Below are 17,423 nucleotides of genomic sequence, written 5' to 3'. Positions count from 1 at the left end.
GGTTTTGTGACGCTTCGCAGCGTGCATATGGGGCCGCCATTTACGTGCGCACTGAGATACAAGATCGCATCTCAGTACATCTCCTAACAGCGAAAACGAGGGTCGCTCCGGTCAAGACGATATCCTTGCCACGACTAGAGCTGTGCGGAGCAGCACTTCTGTCCGAGTTATCCGCTGCACTCAGTCCCCAGCTACCTTCCGCTGGCGGCGACTGGTTCTACTGGACAGATTCCACAATTGTGCTAGCTTGGCTTCATAAGCCACCATGCGCCTGGACTACCTTTGTAGCAAACAGAGTCGCAAAAATTACTCAGGCCACCGACTCTAATAAATGGTCCCATGTACGATCCGAGTACAATCCAGCGGACCTAGCGAGCAGAGGTGCCCCACCACAAGCGTAAGTCAACAATGAGCTGTGGTGGCACGGGCCAGAATGGTTACGCCTACCTCAGAACCAATGGCCCATTCCTTCAGATCCCCTCCCAGATACGACAATAGAGCAACGTACGATTAAGGTAAACCTCGTAAACACGGCTCCCTCATTTTCTTTCCCCGAGCGCTTCTCCAAGTTTGATCGAGCCCTGCGAGTGTTAGCCTACATCTATCGCTTCTTCAAGCGTTGCAAACGATTGTCGCTCCCGTCAACTATTGAAATTGACAGCAACGAGATTTCTTATGCACAAGAAAAACTCATTCTCCTGACCCAGAGACAAGCATACTCGTCAGAGTACACTTGCTTGAGCACGAAAAAACAGCTCACTTCCAGCAAAATCCTTAATTTGAACCCCTTTTTAGATGGTAAGGGAATTATTCGAGCATGTGGTCGTGTAAGAGCGGCCGAAGCACTCGGCTACGATGAGCGGCATCCAATCATACTGCCAGACACATGTGCATATTCGCGTCTCTTGACCGCTTTCACCCATCTTATATCCTTGCATGGAGGCAACCAGCTCATGATGCGTTTAATACGATCACAGTACTGGATTCCAAAGCTGAAGGTGTTGGTCAAATCCACAATTCATTCCTGCAAAATCTGCGTCATCCGAAAAAAGAAATTGCAAACGCAGCTCATGGGCGACTTGCCTGTGGAGAGAGTCACATTCTCTCGACCGTTCACTCACACAGGAGTCGATTTTGCAGGCCCCTTCGATGTAAAAAATTACACAGGTCGAGCCTGTCTTATTACGAAAGGCTACGTGTGCGTCTTTGTGTGCTTCAGCACCAAAGCCATCCACCTAGAAGCTACATCTGACCTGACCACAGAAAAATTCCTAGCGGCATTTGCGAGATTTGTGGCACGACGAGGGTGCCCAAGTCAAATGCATTCCGACAACGGCAAAACCTTCGTCGGAGCGGCCAAAGTCCTCTCGCGCGATTTTGTAGAAGCGCTTAAGACTCAACTCCAGGCCACTTACAGTCTCCAGAAACTGTCCTGGCACTTCAACCCTCCTAGTGCACCGCATATGGGTGGCCTGTGGGAGGCAGGTGTAAAGAGTTTCAAAAATCTATTTTATAAATCTACATCGACCTCCAAATACACCTTCGAAGAGCTTTCCACGCTCCTATCCAAAGTTGAAGCATGCCTGAATTCAAGACCGATATCTCCAATGTCGGAAGATCCTACTGATCTCCTAGCTCTGACTCCCGGTCATTTGCTAGTCGGGGGTCCTCTACTTTCCGCCACAGAGCCAGAGATCAAGGAAAACGCCGCGTCCATCATCAACCGCTGGCAGCGCTTGAAGGCTTTGCAACAACAGTTCTGTCTCCGTTGGAAACATGAGTATCTTTTAGAGTTACACAAAAGAAACAAATGGCAAACTCCAACGCGAGACTTACAACGGGACGATCTAGTCATTATTAAAGAAGATAATCTTCCAGTTAATGACTGGCGTCTAGGTCGAATCCAAACGACCTATCCTGGCGACGACCAAAGAGTCCGAGTGGTCGACGTCTTAACAGCCCGAGGTGTCTCCAAGAGACCTATCTCTAAGCTGATCCTGCTCCCGATAGAATCTAGTCTCCATTTTCCATCCAGTAAAATTTCCAGTAAAGACTAGAATCCTAGATCCATAGGTCTGCGGACCATCCGTATAAAGCCGCATCAGTAATGTCTACTATGTTTTTTTCACATTCTTCACGTAACAGCACGATGTCTCCACGCCAACAACAAGGCCGATCCAAGAGCCGACCGGCAACGGAATCGTTCCGATGCCGAGTATGCCGAGGAGTCCACGCGCTGCGCAAGTGCCAGCGGTTCATGCGGCTGTCTCCAGAGAAGAGACTCCGACAAGTTCTAGTCAATAAATACTGCCCAAACTGCCTGGCTCACCAACATTCCGGGGAGTCATGTCGCCGCAAGGACAAGTGCCGCAAGTGCCAGGGCGACCATCACACCTTGCATCATTTGCAAGAAGCGCGTCGCATGCCATCTCCAGAGCGATCCCAGACAAGGCGCAGCACCAAGGCCCAAGCGCGACGCTCCGCGCCGCCTTCATCCGCTGGTTCCATCTCCTTATCATCATTAATGGAACACAAAAGGACAACCGTGCTCCCGAGAGCACTCATCCGACTCGGAAACGGCAAGGCGACCCGCGACACTCGGGCACTTTTAGACCCGTGCTGTCCGGTAAGTCTTATCGACGCATCCTTGGCAAAGGCCTCCGGGCTATCCGTCACCCGCGTCGGTAAAGACAACGCTTGCTCGGCTTCAATAAGCTCTAGGACCTCTAGCTTCCAGCGAGAGGTCATCCTGCAAGTGATGCCAAATCTCCGGTATCAAACTCCAACGAAGCCCGTCAGCGAGGAACTGAACGAGCCCTTCACCAACATTCGATTGGCAGACGATCGCTGGTTCCAGCCGGAAATCTCCAATCTGGTTTTGGGCTCGGATATATATCCGGATTTAATTCTCCAAGGCGTCCTGCCGAGTCTTGGCGGCGCACCACTGGCCCAAAACACGGTCTTTGGGTGGATATTGTCCGGCTCCTGTGCTCAATAGTAGGAACAGAGCCACGTCCCTCTCCCTTTTTCTTTTTGCAATACTGCAAGGCGGGCGGCATGTTCACACAAGAAGTGTATCCGACAGTCGCCATCCAACCGCCATGTAACTCCGGAACCAGTACATGGAACATGTACTGAAATTTCACCACACTTATACTAATACACTTGTAGGTACTCTTGTAATGTACTCTGAAAAAATAGATTAGATGAAAATAACCTTCAAGCGAACAAAACGTGTTTTTCTTTCAAACCTGAGTTAAATTTGTGCAGAGCAGAAACGCTCCCCCAACGACAATTCATTTTGTAAAAGTTCACCTGGAAGCCCTGCGGACGCCCTACTACAACAGTGATCTTTTTGCATCTGGCTTCGACCCTTGGGAAGGCTATTAGTATGTGAATTATATCGTCGGACTGAAGGACCCTAATCTTTGAGGCTTCTATTAAACTAACTATTGGAGTGTCCTGTTTGACAAGTGAATTCAAATCTGCGTGATTTAATATTGTAGGGTTTACTATACCAGACTTTGCCAAGGTTATTGTGAGAATTAAATTTTGAATTTCGATGGTAAGCATTCTGTTTCTAGCCAAAAGCGTCTCATACAGGTATGGAGTGTCAGTTAATTTATTTTTTTGAGCTTTTATTATCTGGTTTACGGTATCAGTTAGTTTGTTTATTTGTTTCTGTGTCTCGGAATTTATGGCTATTTGTCTGGAATTTGATTCGATTAATTGGGCTTCTGTTACCCTGATTTTTAAGAAATCAGAGGCATCTGGGGTACCTGCTACTACCTTCAGGGCTGTGCCTAGGAAGTCTAAACTTCTAGCCATTCTATGGTGTATCTTGAGTACGGACAGTAGTGTTTTTAAGTGGTCGGAATCAACATCAAGCAGTTTGCGCATATGTGATTGTGGGAACAAATCGGACAATTTTTCTGTTTCTTCTATTATGTTAACGAATTCGGAAAGGTTGCTAGTGTGTCTTAAGTAGTCACGGTGTTCGAACACCAATACTTCACCGTCTATTACCGGGATGTAGTTGACATGCGAGAAGTCGGTGACTCGAGCATTTGCTATTGCAAGGATGGTAAGCGCTATGAAGGTGAACCTGTAATTGGATTAGGCGGTGAAATTGTGGTGCTTTGTCTTGGGGAACTTATTTCCTAACTAAATATAAGGTACAACTATTTTAGGTTGTCCTTGTGGACCACCCTCCCCTTAATTAAGACAGACGTTCCTAGGTCTGCTTGTATTTCCTGTCTGGTGCAAAGAGGAGTTAGCTTGTTTCCTAACCTCTTGTTGTTTTTGAGGAATACTTCCTCTCCTACCTTAAATACGCGGTTTTTCCTATTTACGTTACACCTTTCTATGGTGTTTTGTTGGGCTTTTGCCAGTTTGGAGGTAATACCTGAACTGCGCTTTTCGGTTCCCTCATGAAGAATTTCAACTGGTTTTTCGCAAATGACCGAGTGTAGCGATTTATTGTATTCTACTGTTGCTCTCAGTATTAGTTCGATCGTGTCCTCGATTTTTTTGTCAATCTTTAGGCACCTAGCGATCTCAACTAACGTACTGTGGAATCGTTCCACTTGGCCATTTGATGAACTGTGTAAGGGCGGAGCGTTTACAATATCGATGTTATATTGGTTTTTCAACATGGACGTAATGGTCTCTGAGTTGAATGAGGGTTCATTATCGCAATATATTGTTTTAATGTTAGGAAACATATTCACAATTTGCAACAAGGGACCCTTAATGTCGACAATTGTTCTTGATGGTACTGGTTGTACTAAGGCGAATTTGGAAAACTTGTCGATGCAAGTCAAAAATTGTTTTTTGTCGGTTGAGAATATGTCTATGTGCAACATTTCGCCGGTGTATTGTGGGATCGGAGTTTCGCCAAGCTGCTGTTTCTTGGGATGTCTGTCATATTTTGCTTGCGTGCAAACTTTGCAGTTTGAGACTACTTCTTGGGCTAATCTGCTCATGTTTGGAAAGTAGTAGTCACGCAAGATTTGTTTGACATTTTCTTGGGCTGCTCTGTGCGCCCTGTTGTGCTCGCTATTTATTATTTCCAACTGATCGCTTTTACCCGTTATGTCTTGTACGAGATTTTTACAAAACCGGAATTTTGTAGAATGGAAATGGGCAATCAGTTCGTGTTGTAAACTTGCTAATGTGCGAAGGTTGCAATGGATCGCGTTCACAACCTCCGTATTTACAACTTCCTTGAGGGTTTCTAAAATGCTGCTCTTAGCAGTAAAATTGATCAAGTGGCGAGTTTTGTTGCGGAATAAAACTATGGTGCGTTTCAATGGGAAACGCGCTTCTTCCAGAACGATCTGGTTTCTGAAGCAGTTTAACGGTTTGTCCGTGGTCTCGACCGTGTAGGTCAGTGAAATTTCGCTGTGAACGGTTGCAGCGTCCGATTGGGGCTCATTTTGTAGGGCATTAAGATTTTGTCTAGACAATGCATCTGCTACAGAATTTTCTTTGCCAGGCTTGTAGCAAACTTTGGCGTTGTATTGGTCGATGTAGGCTTTCCATCTTTTTATTTTGGCATTGGTATTTTTGTCTGCTACTGCAAAGGTGAGAGGCTGGTGGTCAGTGAAAATGTTAATTTCTCTGGAGCCGTATAGGTAGTTTTACAATTTACCTAAAGCCCACACGATAGCTAGCAACTCCCTTTCGTTGGTTGCGTAGTTCAGCTCTGGACTTTTTAGGGTACGAGAAATCATGGTAATGGGTCTGCCTTCTTGGGATAGGACTGCGCCGATTCCGTTTGCTGAGGCATCAGTGGTTAGGTCAAAAGCTTTTTTGAAATCTGGGTACATCAAAATTACGTCTTCTGACGCCAAGATGTTGCGCAGGCGTTGAAACGCGTTGCGCTGGGTTTCGTTGAACTCGACTGCTATTTTCTTTGACCTATGCTTACTCACCGAACCATTTTCTCCTTTTAGAATGTCGCTTATTGGGCGAGCTATGGATGCAAAGTCTTTTATGAAGACTCTGTAATAGCTTGCCAGACCCAGGAAAGATCTGACACTGTAGACGCTTTTGGGTTCGGGGTACTCTTGAATGGCCTTGACCTTCTTTGGGTCGGATCTGGTGCCGTCTTTGCTTACGATGAAACCAAGATACTCTACGCTTTCTTTAAAAAAGTTGGTTTTCTCCTGGCTCACCCTCATATTGGCTTCAATCAGGCACTTGAGTACTGTGTCAATGTGCCTGACATGGTCTACTTCGTTTTTTGAGAAAACTATGACATCGTCTACGTAGACGTAACAAATTTTCCCAATATGTTCCCTTAGAACATCATCGATTGCCCTTTGGAAGATGCTGCCCGCATTCTTAAGACCGAATGGCAGTCGGCAGAATTCATATTTGCCACCGCAAACAGAGAATGCTGTTTTTTCGCGGTCATGTTCTGCAAGGTATATTTGGTGATACCCTGACTTTAGATCAAGGGTAGTGAAGTATTTAGCGTTTCCCAGGTTCGCTAGAATCATGGGAATGCTGGGCATCGGGTAACGGTCAGGTATAGTCTTCTCGTTCAGTTTCCTGAAGTCGATGACTAATCTTTTGTTTGCGTTGCCATAGGCGTCTGTGCCTTTTTTGTCAACAACCCACGTTGGGCTGTTGTAGGGCGACCTTGATGGTCTAATGATGCCGTCTTTTAGTAGTTGCTTGACCTCATTATTTATGAAGTCGGACACGCCCATTAGACTTGGGTAACTTCTGGCATATATTGGCTCGTTGTCAATCGTACGGATTGTGGCGGTGACAGAGGTGTTGAAAGGGAGTGCTTCTTCCGTTGTTGAAAAGGCCTTTTTCCTCTTAAGTATCATGTTCCTGAACTCTTTTTTGATAGAGATAGGAACTACGATGTCGTTTACATCGGTGAAATTTACATCAGTGCACTTCTGGTATTGAATTTCTTCAGAAATGCCCTGATACTCTAGTAGACTCTTTGCAAGGTTCAACTGTACCCCGGCTTGTGTTAACAATCCAATAATGGCATCGAACGAACTAAGTGTGTCTAATAGAAAAAAGGGGGAAGTGTGATTGAAAATGTTTATCAGGCATTTTTCCTTTATTTCAGTGGACCCGTGGATCGAATTCACCGAGAAGGGTTTGGCGACCGGCAATATGGTTTTCAGCTCCTTTACGGGCTTAACATAGTTTTTTGCCGCGCCAGTATCGATTAGCATTTTTAATGTTCTCCCAGCCAACCGTCGTTCGATGAACGGTAACCGGGAGTGTTCCCTAAAAAATGGACAGAGTCGGCTTGATCGTACTCTTCCTCGCTGTCAATTTCTTCGACAGCAGCCTTTGCGGCTTTTTCGTATGCTACCTTTTGTTCTTCGGAATCCGTTTGAACAATGTTGTTAAGACGTTGCCGTCTTGGACCTGTTTGTCGCTCTGAGGAGTTCCTCCTCTTAGTAGCGTTTGACTCATTTGGTTGGTTCTGGTTGTATTCAGTACGCTGCCTAAATTTGGAAGAAGAATCTACCTCCATCGGTTGTGGAGCTGGCTCTTGGCTTTCTTTATTAGGTTGCTCCTTTGGAGCATTTTTCTTGTGTTTGTAATGGGGGTTTCTATCTTGACCGTGGTCTTCCCTGTAGTTTTTATTCTGTTTACCATATGGTTTGTGTTTGCCGTTTTCAGCTGTTTGGGATCGTTCCTCAACAACTTTAGCATAGGAGTTTGCAAACATGCTTCTCTCAATGCTGGCTTCTGTTTCTATGGCGAGGGCTAGCGCAGAGGGTAAGTCTTTGGGTTGCGCTGGGAATACGACAGCTCTGAGCTGTTTCCTCAAGCCTGATATGAAGGAGTGCAAGGCATCGGCTCTAACTTCAGCGTTAAGCAAATCAGCGCCTTCTTGTTCGTGTGACATAACAATTTTATTAGTTACCAGAGTTAGTCTCTTTTCGACCTCATCATAGTACTGCATAAGTGTCATTTCACCCTGTCTGACCATGTCTAAGTTTTGCCTCAGTAGGCGTAAGGTGCATAGGTGCAATCTAGTCTAGCCAGGATGGCGTCGAAATTTAGCACCGTGTTGTAAGAGATAAGTAAGGCTCCAGCAGGCCCTGTGACCTTGTTCCTAAGAATGGCTACTGCTTGGTAGTGTTCGCTACTACCGTCGAAGGGCTTAAAAAGTTCATACGCATCGATTGCTGCTTGTCTCCAAGCAACATATTGGTCTTGTGCACCAGAGAAGTCTGGTACTGATTTTATTATGTCGAGTTTTATGTCACATTTTACCCCAGGAACAACAGTTATCTTTTGGTAAGAGACGACTGCTGGCGTTTTCACTTGCAACCTTTGTATTTCCTGAGTTATTGAATTTATCTGGGACTGTTGTTGCGTGCCGATCTAACGGCATTGTCAATGAGAGCTTGAATCTGTGAAGGGTCCATTGTGTTAGCTACCTGATATTCTGGGCACCAACCAACTTGTTCTTCGCCTATACTATCGTCACTGTTGTACTCGGTCTTTATTTCCCTATAGGTGTTCCAGCTCATTTGTTAACCTCGATACTTGTATGAAAACTTTTTCGCATTAGGCATATAATTGTTTTAGTAGCAGTTGTTTATTTATAATAAAACCTGCATTAAAGGTATGCAATGGTTTTATTCTTAGTGAGGGTATGCAATGGTTTTTATTTTTAGTTAAAGTATGCAATGGTTTTTATTTTTTATTTTTGGTGAAAGTATGCAATTGTTTTTTTTTTGGCAAAATGTGTATTTCTTTTCGCAACTTCTATTCTTGTGTGTTTTTTCTTTGCTATTTAAATTCACTTGACAAACTTACATGTTTTTGTGTTATTGCCTATGAACTTGGTGGGTGTTAGGACGTTTGGGCGCCAGTTATTTAGTGTCGTAGCAGGTAGCCGTGGGGATCCCGCGTAGCTGCTGATTGTGAATTCCAGGTCCAGCGTCGTTTCCGTGAGGAAGTCGATCCAAGGTGAACACTGATACGATTTTTATGATGATTACGTTGGAGTACTTGACTTCGTCCCCCTTGGTGATTATTGCCCTTGTGGTGCAATAATGTGATCAATAACAACAAATGTTACGGTTATGAGCCGGAGTACGAAATAGACAACTTGTGTCTTTTTTATTAAAAAACGAACTGAAGCTAAAGACAAATGCAAAACATAATTCTACTTAGCAAAGTCAATGCGTCGCGCCATCGGACCACAGTCGGCATGCCGACTCAGCATTCTCAGCGTCGCAGCACACCAGCAAAGAAGTGTCATGCGATCGCTGCCGATTGCTGCCAGTGCAGAGCACTGAACTCACAACTTGGCGTGTCAGCATCATTCATGTGTTGTTGCTTAGTTGCTATAGTATTTATGTGTTAACTTGTACATATAACAACATATATACAAATACATATGGCATGCTATGAACTCCCGTTCTGCCGATGCTTTGAGCGACAGAACTCCAAACTCTAGTGTGTACTTTAGGCTAAGTCCATTTTAAATAAAGAGAGACCAACAAGCGAACCACATATGTTAACATTCCTACATGGCGACCGTGACTAAGGTCAAGCCAGACCTGGACATGGAAAAGCAGCAACGGCAGTAACAACAACAACAGCAGGAACAACATAATGCAAAGAAGAAGAAAAAGAGAGCTCCTAGCAGGATCGCCAAAATAAAAAAAAAAACGCAGTGAGTAGAGTGTGATGAGTGCAGAGCGAAGCGGTGTGGTAAAAGACTTAAGGCCAGAAAGGCAGAATTGTTAAAGCTGTTAAACAGCAAAAATGTCATAAGTTGGGACAACTCGGTTAAGTTACATGCCGAAGTTGAACACATAAAAAACTTACTTTCAACACGAAAAAGTCAAACACCAGCCGCGCACACATCCACCTACCCTGATATCAAAAATATTGCAAAGCAACAATTAATCCAACCACCACCCAAATTAAAGGAGATTCCGAAGCTGAAGAAGACCTGCCCTAATGACTGCGAGGGACCGTTAAACTCACCTCACTGTGAGTACACCTGTGCAGCCTGCACCGGTGCCCCAACACAGAAGCAGTAACAACCTGTGCAGCCAGCACCGGTCCCGTCTGACGCACCAAGTCAGGCCAAAGATAAGTGAACCGACAGCGCTTCCAAGAGCGCATATTTTTTTCCATTGCACTGCGTTGCATATTTTTTTATATATTATAAAAAACTAATGTACAATTGAGCGACATTTAAGGTTGCCCGATAAGCGTATGGCCTGAAAACCATACAAAATATAGGCAGGAAAAATTGTAAATTCACCTGCGAGTGAATAATAAAAAGAAAAGACATATAGCTAAAGGGCAATATAAAGACAAATAAAATAAAATTAAGTTAAAAAAAAACAATTGTTTAAGACTTGCCATATGCAGTAAATTGAATTGTAAAAAAAAATAATAATTTCAATATAATACACCAAAATTATGGATATATATATATATAAAAAAAAAAAATAAAAAGAAACAATTTTTTTTTTTTAATTTAAACGAATGAACAATACGATTAGTAAAACGGCAGACATAAATAATATAATACCTTATGAGAAATTGGCGTATTACAAAATGCCTTTAATAGAATCTAAAACAGTGGATTCCACTGCTAACGTAATTAATCCAGTAATGTAGATTTAGGTCTGACCAACACATTGTTAATAATTATCGTTGTTATTCTGAGCACAAACTTAATTTTTAAACTGTACAAGTTACACAATAAATGTTTGCGAAAAAAATATATGAGCAAGGCTAACGATCCAGATAAAACCTAGAAAACAAAAAATTTTAACAAAAGCCGCTACATCGATTATTGTTAATAATGTCTTTAACAATATATTAATAAATTCAAAAATAAAAATACAATAATATCAATAAAAAGTTTATTAAAGAATATATATATTTAATGGAATGGAATGAAATTGTTTCCATTATTAAGCAACAACGTTCTGAGTTTAATAGATCATTTAAGTGCCTCAATAAAAGTGCACTAATATCAAACCAAACAAAGATAAAATATGTTCAAGTTCTAGTGGAATCATACAACAAAGTCCGTGACATTGTAAACAACAATGAACGTAGGTTAAGCGATTTACATTTAGCACAATCAACTGACGTGTTAAAAAGGCTGCGTGAAAATATTAGACACATTTCGGAAAGACAAATTTTTCAAATATTTGTTCCAAATGCGCTTAATACACCAGCAACATTCGAAATCACTAATTTAATGAAATCTGTAGAAGAAGAACTTGAACAAATGCAAGAACAAATCGAAATAGTCGACATGGCTCAAACACCAGTAAATTTTCTTAAGTTAGCCTCATCGCTCTTACCAGAGTTTGATGGCAAGGCAGAAAATTTAAAAAGCTTCATAGATGCTCTGAATCTGGTAGATTCTCTAAAATTATCACACGAAGCACTTGCTGTAAGTCTTATTAAGACAAAACTAAAAGGCCATGCCAGGAACCTAATAAGTGATGAGAACACTTTTGCAGCTCTCATATCGAAACTATCGGTCAAAGTAAAAGGAGAGTCAGTAGAAGTTATATCTGCTAAACTTCTAAACTTACAACAAAAGAGCAAAACGGTTATAGATCTCGTGGTCAAAATAGAGGCAATTTTAGAGGCCGAAGCAACCAAAATCAAAATAATAATAATGTGAGAGTAGCACAAAACAGTTCGGAAAACTCTCAAACCCCTTTAAGTACCACACAATAATCAATAAAACATATTCAATAAATTTTAATCTCAATATCTTTGTAAAATTTCGTAACAATGTTACAAAAACAATTTTAACATTTTTAATCGACACTGGTGCAGACATTTCAATTCTTAAAATTAATTCTGATCACTTCGATACAATTTCTGAAGATAAAACTTTAAATATTCAAGGAATAGGCCAAGGGGTTATAAAGTCCCAAGGCACTACTCTAATAGATCTTCAGTTCAAACAATATACAATTCCACACGAATTTAACATAGTAAATGCAAACTTCGCAATACCTTGTGATGGAATTATAGGCATCGATTTTATAAAAAAATTTAATTGCCTACTAGATTTCAAACCAACTGGTTTATAATTCAACCTTAAAATCTTACTTATCCAATTTATGTTCCAATAACATACAATTCTAGTACTAACTCACTAATTCTACCAGCAAGATCTGAAGTGATAAGAAATATAAAAATCGATTCGAAAGATAATTTCATTTATATACCTAATCAAGAAATACAAAAAGGAGTTTATATTGCTAACACAATAACAAAATCCCAATGTACATTTGTCCGATTATTAAATACAACCAATTCCGATAAATATCAATAATATCAAATACGAATCACTTTCGAACTATGAAGTAGTTCAAAACAACCAATATAATAGAAATGAAAAAGTTTTATCGCTTCTAAGGAAAAATTTTTCAGAACTATTCAATGATTAATTAACAGAACAGTGCGCCAAATATTGTGATGTATTCGGACTACAGACCGAATCAATCACAACAAACAACTTTTATAAGCAAGCATTGAGATTAAAAGATAATGAACCTGTTTACATAAAAAACTACAGAAATGCTCATAGTCATGTAGATGAAATCCAAAAACAAGTTGGGAAACTTATTAACGACAATATAGTCGAACCTTCTGTGTCTGAATATAATAGCCCACTTTTATTAGTACCCAAGAATTCCCTCCCGGGATCAGAAGAAAAGAAATGGCGATTAGTAATCGACTATCGTCAAATCAATAAAAAGCTCTTATCTGACAAATTTCATCTCCCCAGAATTGATGACATTCTAGATCAAATGGGTCGAGCAAAATATTTCTCATGTCTTGATTTAATGTCAGGATTCCATCAAATTGAACTAGAAGCAAGTTCTAGAAATATAACGTCCTTTTCAACGAGCAATGGCTCATATCGTTTCACACGATTACCATTTGGACTAAAAATAGCACCAAACTCATTTCAGAGAATGATGACTTTTGCGTTTTCAGGTCTAAAACCTTCACAAGCATTCCTTTATATGGACGATTTAATCGTTGTTGGATGTTCAGAAAAACAAATGATTAAAAATGTAAAAGACGTTTTCGAACTCTGTAGAAAATATAATTTAAAGTTACATCCAGAAAAATGCTCATTTTTCATGCACGAAGTGACATTTCTTGGTCACAAGTGTACAGACAAAGGATGACAAGAAATATAATGTCATCAAGAATTATCCAGTCCCACATGATGCGGACAGTGCGAGACGTTTTATTGCATTCTGCAATTACTATAGACGCTTTATAAAAAACTTCGCCGATTATTCACGGCATATAACAAAATTAAGTAAAAAGAATGTTCCTTTTCAATGGACAGATGAATGCCAGAAAGCATTCCAATATCTAAGAGATAAGCTAATAGAACCAACAATATAATATCCAGATTTTAGCAAAGAATTTTGCATAATCACAGATGCAAGCAAACAAGCATGTGGAGCGGCTTTAACTCAAAATCAAAATGGACTCCAACTTCCCATTGCATATGCATCAAGAGCGTTCACGAAAGGTGAAAGCAATAAGAGCACTACAGAACAAGAATTAACAGCAATTCTCTGGGCAATAGTATATTTTCGACCACCACTTAACAGTAAAAACAGACCACAGACCACTAACGTACCTGGGTTAACCCAAGTTCAAAACTAACACGCATGAGACTAGAATTAGAGGAATACGACTTCACTGTGGAATTCTTAAAGGCAAAAGACAATTTCGTGGCAGATGCCCTATCGAGGATAACAATATCCGAATTAAAAGACATACAAAACAAAGTCCTGAAAGTCACTACTAGGCAACAAAGTAGACAAAATAATCTCTGGCCAGAGAACAAAAATGAAACTATGCTTAGGCAAGTTCCTAATAAAGCTTCTAAGCCCAACGTACATGAAGTCATTTGCAATGATGAAGTACGGAAAGTAGTGACCTTGCACATAACAAATAATTTATGTTTACTTAAACATGGAAAAAAAGTTATAGCAAGAATTGATGTTAGCGATCTGTACACCAATGGAAATCTTGACTTAGGTCGATTCTTTCAAAGGCTTGAAAAACAAGCCGGTATACTAAAGATCAGCTAACTCAAATTGGCACCGTGTGAAAAGATTTTTGAAACTATTTCAATAGAATCTTTTAAAGAAATGGGCAATAAAATATTGAATTCATTAAGAGTAGCGCTACTCCAACCGGTGACCATTATCGAAAAAGATAAAGATGAAGAAGCAATTATGTCTACATATCATAATGATCCTATACAAGGTGGTCATACTGGAATTACAAGAACGCTCGCAAAAATCAAAAGACACTACTATTGGAAAAACATTACTCGTCATGTCAAAGAGTACGTACGTTGATGTCAAAAATGCCAACTATCTAAAATAACAACACATGTTCAGACCCCAATGATATTAACAGAAACACCAATACAAGCTTTCGATAGAGTGATAGTAGATACTATAGGTCCACTACCGCACTCAGAGAATGGAAATGAATACGCAGTTACGTTAATATGCGATTTAACTAAGTTTTTAGTAACCATTCCAATTCCAAATAAAAGTGCAACAACTGTTGCCAAAGCTATATTTGAAAGCTTTATTCTAAAGTACGGTCCAATGAAGACGTTCATTACAGACATGGGAACAGAATATAAGAATTCAGAAATAAATGATTTGTACAAATTTTTAAAGATAGACAACATAATGTCTACTGCACATCATCACCAAACCTTAGGTATAGTAGAACGAAGTCATCGAACATTCAATGAATACGTTCGTTCTTACATCTCTGCAGATAAGACCGATTGGGATGTTTGGATACAATATTTCACTTATTGTTTCAATACAACACCCTCGGTAGCACATAATTATTGTCCATACGAACCAGTTTTTGGCAGACTACCAAAACAGTTCATTGATTTTAATAATATAGATAAGATAGATCCCCTATATAATATAGATGATTATGCAAAGGAAGTAAAGCTTAGATTAGAAAACGCGTATAAGAGAGCTCGTATTATGCTAGAAAAACTTAAGGTTACAAATAAGAAATACAAAGATAAGAACCTTATTAATTTTACAATAGAAATAAGAGACCAAGTTTTGTTAAGAAACAAAACTGATCATAAACTAGAATCAGTATATACAGGCCCATTTGAGGTAATTAGTATAGAGGATAATAATAACATAATAATAAGACAGACTAAAAAAATTCAACCCAACACAACAATAGAGTTTATGAAATCGTTCAAATTAAATAATCCAGAAAATAATAAATAATCCAAAATATAATAAATATATATATATGTATATACATATATCAGTAATTTTTTATTTCCAAAATATAAATATATAAAAAAAAAAAAAAATTTTTTTTAATAATAAAATAGAAATATTTATTACATTATATAAATTAAATATAATTTTTAATAATTACACAATATAATATTAAATAACTACATAATAATATTACGTAATTTCTCCAAAAAGGGAGGTGTAGCATGTTACATGCAAATAAGCATATGCCCACCATATTGCAGCGTATACAATATCTTAAGTGGTCATATGCTCAATCTCAAACTTAGAGTATCAAGCGCATTGCTTACATAATACAACTACCGCCAAGTGCCGTAATATGATCAGCCACTTATATGTGGACTTGCCTGCAGCGTAAGATCTGCAGCGTAAGCACTATGCCGCTTTGACCGTTCGGTCCCAAGCGCATTCCAATGTATATGCCTTCTGCATGTACATATAACAACATACATGCCGATGCTTTGAGCGACAGAACTCCAAACTCTAGTATGTACTTACTAGCTAAGTCGATTTTAAATAAAGAGAGATTCATTCTGAATCTGACCAACAAGCGAACGACATATGTTAACATTCCTACAAATTACTGATCTGTAGATGTTTTATTGCTTTCTCCCTGTGTGAAAGCTCATGACGAGTAGGCACTTGGGATTTTTTAATTGCATACCGCTGTACTCTTGGGATAGTGCCGCAACATGCATGTTTACTTGCATCTGTGTTAATGCAATGTCGATATCGCCATCCTGTTTTTTGAGAAAATTGGGTAAATATTAAGAGCTAGAGTCACCAAACTTGATATGTTGCTTCCAAAATATTATATGTACTAAGTATCTTTCATTTCATACCTAAATATTTCGACCACCCCGCTACCACCACAGAGCTATAAATCAAGTTGTTTCTCTGCGAACTAGTCCCTCAGTTTTAAAGCTATCTTAATGAAACGTGGCAGAAGTCCCTTTTTCTGTTGCACGTAGCACATATGTCAAAACCAGGATCAGGAACCTGGATCGGACCACTTTATTATATCGCTGCCTTAGGAACGATCGGTCGAAAATTAAGTTCTTTTATAAAAAAACATTTTGTTTTTCAAGATACCTGGACCAAAATCGGCATTTATTAGTCTTACTATACTCCTCATATGTAGGCAAAATCCCATTAGGATCGGACCACTATATCATATAGCTGCCATAGGAACGATCGGTCGAAAATTAAGTTCTTGTATGAAAAAATATTTTGTTTTTCAAGATATCTTGACCAAACTCTACTTTTATTAGTTTTACTATACTCCTCATATATATGCAAAATCCTATTAAGATCGGACCACTATATCATATAGCTGCCATAGGAACGATCGGTCGAAAATTAAGTTGTTGTATGAAAAAATATTTTGTTTTTCAAGATATCTTGACCAAACTCGGCATTTATTAGTTTTACTATACTCCTCATATATATGCAAAATCCTATTAAGATCGGACCACTATATCATATAGCTGCCATATGAACGATCGGTCGAAAATTAAGTTGTATGAAAAAACAATTTATTTTTCAAGATATCTTAACCAAACTCGACATTAATTAGTTTTACTATTCTCTTCATATAAATGCAAAATCCTATTAAGATCGGTACACTATATCATATAGCTGCCAGAGGAACAATCGGTCTTAAACTAGGTTTTTGATTAAAAACTGTTCTTGTTTTTGAAGATATCTTGCCCGAACTCGGATTAACTATTTACCCTGTGCTTCTTAGATACGGGCAAATCACTATAAGCATTATGAAAAGGTTGGGTCTGCAAGGGTATTAGATCTTCGGCATGCCGAAGATATCCTTTCTTTCTCGTTATACCTATTGCGACCACCCCGCTACCACCACAGAGCTATAAATCAAGTTGTTTCTATGCGAACTAGTCCCTCAGTTTTAAAGCTATCTTAATGAAACGTTGCAGAAGTCCCTTTTTCTGTTGCACGTAGCACATATGTCAAAACCAGGATCAGGAACCTGGATCGGACCACTTTTTTATATCGCTGCCATAGGAACGATCGGTCGAAAATAAGGATCTTTTATAAAAAAACATT

This window comes from Drosophila novamexicana, unplaced genomic scaffold (assembly GCF_003285875.2).
Source record: "Drosophila novamexicana strain 15010-1031.04,08,12 unplaced genomic scaffold, DnovRS2.1 tig00000434-arrow-pilon, whole genome shotgun sequence".
NCBI lineage: Eukaryota > Metazoa > Arthropoda > Insecta > Diptera > Drosophilidae > Drosophila > Drosophila novamexicana.
Note: the sequence above shows the minus strand (reverse complement) of the source record.